Here is a 7,863-nt window from a genome sequence, read left to right as displayed (position 1 = left end):
CATTAAAGGTCCAGTGTGTCATATTCAGGGGGATTTAGCGGTGAGGATTGAGGATTGCAACCAGCTGAAACTTCTCCTGGTTAGAATTCCTGCAGTGTTCATTGTTCAGGAGGTTTTTATCAGGGGCTGAATTATCCACAGAGGTCTCTTCCTCTCCAAAACAATTGATTTACACCAGTAAAAACACTGAATAAATCAGTTTCAAGTTTCTCCAACACTCATATCACGAAGAGGCTGCCAATGTGAAAACATGAATGTCCTTCTCTAGAGCCAGTGTTTGGTTTGTCCATTCTGGGCTACTGTAGAAACACAGCAAAGCAACACGGAGATCTCCGAAGATGAAGACCTGCTCCACATGTAGATTAACGGGCCGTACACATGCCACGTCTTTAACTGCCTGCAAACACGAGGTCAGGAGCCTGTGCTACTCTTGAGCCTTTTCTATGCCAGCTTTCAAGAGCGCAGCAGCAGGTTGTGTCTGAGGTTGCTAAGCAACCTAAAATCACCACATCATAGCCCTGAAATCGTGCACTAACCACAGCATTGTTGAAACGAGTTCAACGACACTCGCTACACCCCAATGTACAAATATAGCATGGCTGCAGAAACACACAATGCCAACATGTTTTCTGGCGACTGGGTTGAAGAGTCTGCAGCTCTGTGAGGCTGTATTCAGGCACAGTGGTACTTTGGGGAACTGCCCATTGGTTCGACATCCCATTGTTTTCCGACCATATTAAACTCATTGTTCTGAAGTCCGTTCCGAAATCATCATGATGCCCTGTGGTTAAGGTCTGGTTAGGTTTAGGCACAAATCCACTTGGTTAGGGTCAGGAAAAGATCATGGTGTGGGTTAAAATGAAAAAGAAAGTGACAAACACATAAGCCGTGAGCCTGCTCCGCCTCAAGCCGGTTGAGACGCACCATACACCCGCAGCGAGCCGTTCAGCACCGTGGACAGTCGGACTAATGGGCTATCGGACCAATGACATGGACCCGTACTTTGAGCTAAATGCTAACATTAGCATGCTAACATTCTGCGGCTGCATAAAGCACTCAAAGTTAAGATGTCCCTTTACATCTGAATTAAGGTCTCGGGTGCACATAACATCCTTAAGTTTTTCTCCTTATCTTGGTCTTACAGTTAAGGAACTGCTTAAAGTTTGTTAAGCTGTTGCACAGAGGACCTCAGCACCCAAAGGATAAAAACATAAGGTACCTCTGACTGCATCTGAATGGCAACATGGCTGAGTTTATGGTGATAAATGAGGAAGATGAAGGCGTCCTGAGAAGAGTGCTCTGTGACCAGGAGAACCTGATGGACACACTCAATGATGAGTAATTGATTTTGCTCTATTGGATCAGTTAACTTTCCAAAGCTGCGCTCTTCCAGCCGTGTTACAGTAATGATTGCTCTGCTGTTTTATGCAACGGGATCCAATCGGATATTGGCGAGGTATTTCATGTACACAAAACAACAGCGTGACGTGTCATTCACTGAGTTTCAAACACCGCGGTGAAGCTCCTGTCTCCGCAAGAGAAGGATAAGATAGCAATAACAGGTAGGCTATCACAAGCGCACGTTCAAGCAAACAAATGGTCTCTATGGAAACAGAATTTTAACTGCTGTAAGATCTCTTTCAGTGCAGTGAATGATTTAATGTCTGTCCTTGACCATGGAAACTTTTTAAGAGATTCTGTGCAACACCCTTAAGTTATTTCCTCAGCTAAGGAAAAACTAAAAGTGTCAAACTTAAGGAACAAACTTCAGGTGCTTAGTGCAACCGGCCCCTGGAGTCTAGTGGCTATAGTGTTTCCCATGTTCCCCATCCTAGTTTAGCGTGTTAGCATGCTATCGTTAGCTAATAAGCAATAAACAGTCCAGCTGAGGCAAAAGGGAATAATGCTTCTGCAGGTATTTGGTCATAAACCAAAGCATTGGACACATAGAAATGCTGATCAGTTGAAGGCATGAGATGAAAAGTCAAAGAGTCATCAAAGTTATTACAGTTCATCCTGAAGGGAACATGAGTGTCAGAGCAATATTTCACCAACAAACAGAGCTCTGCCTCTTCCCTTTGGTTTCACCACAGCAGTGTTTCTTGAGCTGCCTGGATTTGGAGAAGCCGCGGCTGCAGGAGTGCAACTTCACCCCGGTGTGGATCTGCATGTGTGACTTGAGCTGGTTGGACTGGCTGAACTTACTGCTGCACACCTGGCACTCGTACGGCCGCTCTCCTCTGTGGAGTCTAGCGTGTCGGTAAAAGTTGTTGCGCGTCCTGAAAGCTTTGCCGCACTGCTCGCAGGTCTACCTCTTCTCCCCGGTGTGGAGCGTCATGTGCTCCATCAGACGGCTCAGCTGCAGGAAACTCTTCCCGCACACAGTGCAGCTGTTTGACATCTCCTTCCTGTGCCGCCGCATGTGGTGAACAAACATGCATTTACGGTGGAAGGACTTCCTACAGGTGGCGCAGATGAAGTTGTTTTCCTCTACGTGAACTCTAGACAAACCTTTCTGACCATCTTTCTGTGGCGTCTCTCGGTCCTGGTGCACCACCTGTTGGTGCTCCAGCAGTTTAGAGTTGTAAAAAAAATGTCTTCCCGCACAGGTCACACATCAACGGCTTTTTGGCACCGTGAACGAGCATGTGAGTCTTGAAAGCACAACTTCCTGAGAACTCCGCCCCGCACTCCTCGCACCTGAAGGGTTTCTCCCCCATGTGGACACGCAGGTGTCTCCAGAGGTTGTTCTTGAGACCAAATCGGATCCTGCACGTCTGGCGCACGAAGGGTTTCTCCCCCGTGTGGACGACCTGGTGCTGCACCAACGCTCGCTTCAGCTTGAACGTCTTGCCGCAGTCGGCGCATCTGAACGGCCGCTCCTCTGAGTGCACTCTGAATCCTTTCCCACAGGTGTCCCAGACGAACGGGCGGACTCCAGCGTGAGCGGCCAGGTGTCATCGCAGCAGGTGCATCTTAGTGTAAGTCTTCTCACAAACGGAGCACTTAAAGGACGTCTGCGCTTCGTGGCGTAACAGGTGTGCCTCCAGATTCCTCTGGAGTCTGAACTGTCTGTCACAGCGGCTGCACAGCAGCATTTGCTTCTCTCTTGCTGTTTCACTTTGTGTCTCTGGAGGTGAGTCTGCAGAGTCTTCTCCCCGTGGAAGCGTTTGTCACACTGGTCACAGGAGAAAGGTTTGTCGTGACAGCTCATGTGCTGCTTCAGATGATGTCGGTACTGGAAACCCTTGCTGCATTTCTCACAAAGAACTCGCCTCTGTTGTTGATTCTCCTTCCCAGAAGGTTCCGCTGCAGCCCACTGACTTTAGTTTCAGTCACTCTCAGATCCAGGTTGTGAGGGAAGTTCTCCTCTCTGAAGAAAAGACGGACTCGGTGTGAGGAATCAAGTCTCATGCAGCACGGAGAGAAGACCCAAGTGTTCTCTGACAACCTTCAGAATGTGCAGACCTTTATACCAAACTGAAGCTCTGACCCAGCTATGATCGTAAAGGAGAGTGCTCCCCATAAAACAGGTTTATCAATACAGGAAACTTCCCTCTACCAAATGTAAGGTCATGACCTCAAGATGTAGAGAACTGTATGAACAGGTGAACATGAAGACAGAGGGCTGCATTACTGGTTTTGATGAGTTCAAGAACCTGGTTTAAGATGATGCCGAGGGAGTCCACATGAAGACTAAGAGCAGAAAGCCGCTGGTGAGGATCACGTTGGAAGGAGACAACATTAACTTGTTGCAGAGCGTGTCCAACTAGGACAACGGAGAAGCCAGAGAATCTTGCCTCTCCTAGAATCCCATCTTACCTTTCCCACAAGAAAAAAAAGTCTTCTTGTTTTGCTTTTACAAATGATGATGAGTATGTTTGTGTTCATATCACATTAATATTGTTTGTTTTATTCTTTTTTGAGAACACATTTTTCTTACCAAAAAACCCAACAAAACCGCTTGTTTCCCAGCGAGTCATTGCTGCATTTCCAGCGTCTTTTTAGTCAGCAAACGTGGGTGTCTTTTAATGACCTGTCGTCGTGTTTCCAGTGGGGATAGTGCCATGAAAAGTGGTTGTTTCTTACAGCGACATCACCGCTTTCCAGCAGGGACTGCGCCTCCAAAACCTGGTATTTTAATCCAAAACATGATCTTTTCTTAAACCTGACCACAGCATTGTTGAAACATTAAGTTTCAGAGGCATGGCTCCATCATAACGTATCAGTGGTTTGCTGAAACGTACAATGCCAACATTTCTTTCTGGCAACAAGGTTTCTAAAATCAGATTGAAACCTGCTCTCACCTGCTGACTTTCCTCCAGCGTCGTCGGGCTCGTCCTCGCTGAGCTTTGTCACTGCTTCCTGTCGAGAGCCAGATGAACAGAATGACGTTTGAAACATCTGTAATGAAAATGAACAAAGTCTCCAAAAGCTCAGACACATTAAAGGTTACAGTCCTCAATGATTTCATGAAACTGAAAACTGTTTCTTTCTCAGATGGACTGGGCAAACCACAACACTTCTGTACAGTAAAGACACAGCCACTGCTGACTCCATCCTCAATAACAAACTTGTAGTTAAAGGAGCAGTGTGTCAAATTTAGGGGGATTAAGTTGCAGCTAGCAGTGAACTGCAGACTGCAACGAGCTGAAACTTCTCCTGGTTTCATTGTTCAGGAAGTTTTTATCAGGAGCTGGGTTATCTGCAGAGGTCTCTCTCTCTCTCCAACTCAAACTGACCAGAGTCTCATTTATAAACATTGCATCAGCACAAAATGAGGCCTGACAGAGGCGTACGCCGCCTCCCATGGAAAGTTGTGTTCTACAAAAACACTTGATGGCAGAAACGCAGACGATGAGGTGGAAGCCTGATTGTGGAAACTGTCAAATATTTTTTAGCGCATGCCATTTTTGACTTTGGTTCGTACGTACAATTTTAGAATGGATCCTATAAACGAGACCACAGGTGATTTAGACCAGTAAAAAGACTCAACTACTCTGTTTGGCAATCAGAGACAGTCTGCTCCAGCACCGGCTCATGTGCTCTCACCTTTTTTCTTTGATAACTTCAGATCCAGGAGGCCGTGTTCACAAAGCGTCTTAGCACAAAGAGTTTCCCTTAAAGTTAAGACTAAGTCCTTGTAAAGAGAAAAGTTATTCACAGAGCATCTCAGCCCTTAAAAGAGTTCCTCAGGTGACAAACTGTTGGGAGCAGGAGGAGGACTTTAAGAGGTTTAAGAGTTTCTGAATCAGAGGAGAAAATGGTGGAAACACAAAGAGGTCGGAGAAATATCACCTACCAATCCTCCAAAACGCTGGACGACAGTGAGCTAGAGAAATGCTACAGATTAGATGGTGCAGGGAGAATATGTGTGGTCGATCTCATCAGGGATACACACACACACACATTTCCTGCTCAACGCTATAAAGCTGTAACGCCACACTTTCAAAGTCTCATATCGCGATGCAGTTCATTTCCACTGGGCGTCCTCACACCTTACAGGCTCACATGTCTGTGACAACCAATCACATCTGTTAAAAGAATGCATCATACCTAGCAACAGGGTCGACCACACCTCCTCACTGAGGTAAAAGTTTCTCGTCCTTGCTCAGAGTCGCTCTGAGAACTTTCCTAAATCACTCCTCAGCTCGGACTCCTTACTAAAAACTTTTAGGCTAAGTTAGGAGCTCTGTGAGAGTGTTCTCAGGATGTTTGTGAATACGACCCTTGCAGCACAGAAAATAAGAAGAAGATAAGAAAATCCAAGAGCGAGAGAGTGATGATTATAAGAGACTAGTCCATAGCCATTGGTAGCTTTGTCCCCTTCTACCTATGCCAGTCCTCAATGCCTATGTGCAGTTTCACACAGATTGACCACGTCAGTGAGTAGAAAAACGTGGGACAGACAGAATGACTGACTGACAGAATGACACACTGACAGTTTCCGTGATTATGTACAGCATACCATACCATAACTTAGTCATACCAAACATTAGAAAACACCAACATTGGTCCACAGGGGGAGCCACAGCGATCGGTCGCATTTTAGCCATTTTGAAGCATTTTTCTGTTGTTATAGCGCCACCCAGTTGCCAATTAGAGTTAAATTTCTCCAGTCACCTTGAGGCGTCCTGTTCTACATATCTACCAAGTTTAGTAAAAATCCATATGGCGGTTAGGCCTAGATAAGAAATGAGCTCTCTAGCGCCCCCATTTTGTTTGATGGGGTCAATAATGGAGGGGTCCCCTCAGATTATGTGTGGTCATATGCCTACAAAGTTGCGTGGTGATGGGTGAAACCCTTGAGATGTTATACACCTTTATGTGATGAGCCACGCCCTCCGCAATATTCATTGCCTTATAGAAGCTCAGTTTTAGTAAGTTTTCCAACTTTTGCCAAGAGGGAACTTTAGATATTGGTCCCTAGATTATGTTCACCCACTTTCATGCAGATCGCTCAAACTTCCTAGGAAGAGATCCATTTGAAGTGTTTTTCAAAAAATTCAAAATGGCGGAAAATCTATATAAGCGGAAGTTATGGGTTCTTGAGGCAAATGTGTTCCTCATGAGGAGAGGCATCTCTGTGCAAAGTTTCATGTCTCTACCACATACAGGGCATGAGATATGCCCATTCAAAGTTTGCCATTTCAATGGGTTGCTATAGCGCCCCCCTTTGGCCAATTGATGCAATATTGCTTCATTGGCATCCTCCCATGACCCTCTACCACTGTGCCAAATTTCACATGGATTGACCAAGTCAGTGAGGAGAAAAACGTGGAACACACACACACACACACACACACACACACAGAGTCATTATATAGTAAGATTAGTGCTGTTTGAGTCCAGACAGGTTTTTATTTGAGTAAAATGCTGCAGTGTACCTTTAAGAAACAGTGATGGAAAAAACCCATTGTGACATGTTTCTGGTGTCTCTTCCTGTTCTGAATGTGTCTGTTTCCTGTCCACACACTGAGCTCTACCTGAGGTTCAGAGACGTCTGCTGATGACTCCACAGGTTTGATTCTCTCTGCTGTTGAGACTGTTGCAGCTCGTCCTGCAGGCTGACCAGCAGCCGGCACAGACCGCTGCAGGGGATTCTGGGAAGTCTACTGTCCCGTGGCATCATCCTGAGCAGGTAGACTCAGACCAAAGGGCACAGAGGTGAGGTCAGGTGACAGCTGACCGTCACCATCAGAGGAGCGGAGGGCTGACCCGTGGCCTCTGCAGAGCTCAGGATGGCCAACGACGGAGCGGCGGGGTCAGCCGCCATCTCACTGGTGTACAGAGACACTGCGGGGGTTCCTGCGGTTGCCACGGTAACAGAAGATAAAACAAAAAGACCTTCATCAAATTAGACAGAAAGGCTTTTGGTGAAATGTGACTACGACCCTGCCAGACTCCAGCACTGAGGCTGTTTGTAGCTTTAAGTCATCAGTCAATCAATTAATAAATCAATATAGTTGCCAGCATGACCTGGGGCGGTTTGAGGCAGAGTGTGAAGCCGTCAGGTTGAGAGTCAGCACCTCCAAATCTGAGGTCATGGTTCTCTGCTGGAGAACAGTGGATTGTTCCCTCTGGGTTGGGAGAGAGTTGCTGCCTCAAGAGAAGGAGGTCAGACATGTGGAGGGAGCTCGGAGTAGAGCCGCTGCTCCTTCATGTTGAGGTTGTTCAACATCTGATCAGGATCCTCCTGGGTGCCTTTCATTAGAGGTGCTGCGCACTGGTCCCACTGGTAGGAGGCCCCGGGGCAGACCCAGAACACACTCATGTGGCTTGGGGACGTCTTGAGGTCCCCCAGGAGGAGCTGGGAAGCGTCACTGGGAGAGGGACATCTGGGGTGCTTCGCTCAGCCTTCTC

The sequence above is a fragment of the Epinephelus lanceolatus genome, chromosome 4 (genome assembly GCF_041903045.1).
Source record: "Epinephelus lanceolatus isolate andai-2023 chromosome 4, ASM4190304v1, whole genome shotgun sequence".
NCBI lineage: Eukaryota > Metazoa > Chordata > Actinopteri > Perciformes > Serranidae > Epinephelus > Epinephelus lanceolatus.
This window is presented reverse-complemented; position numbering follows the sequence as displayed.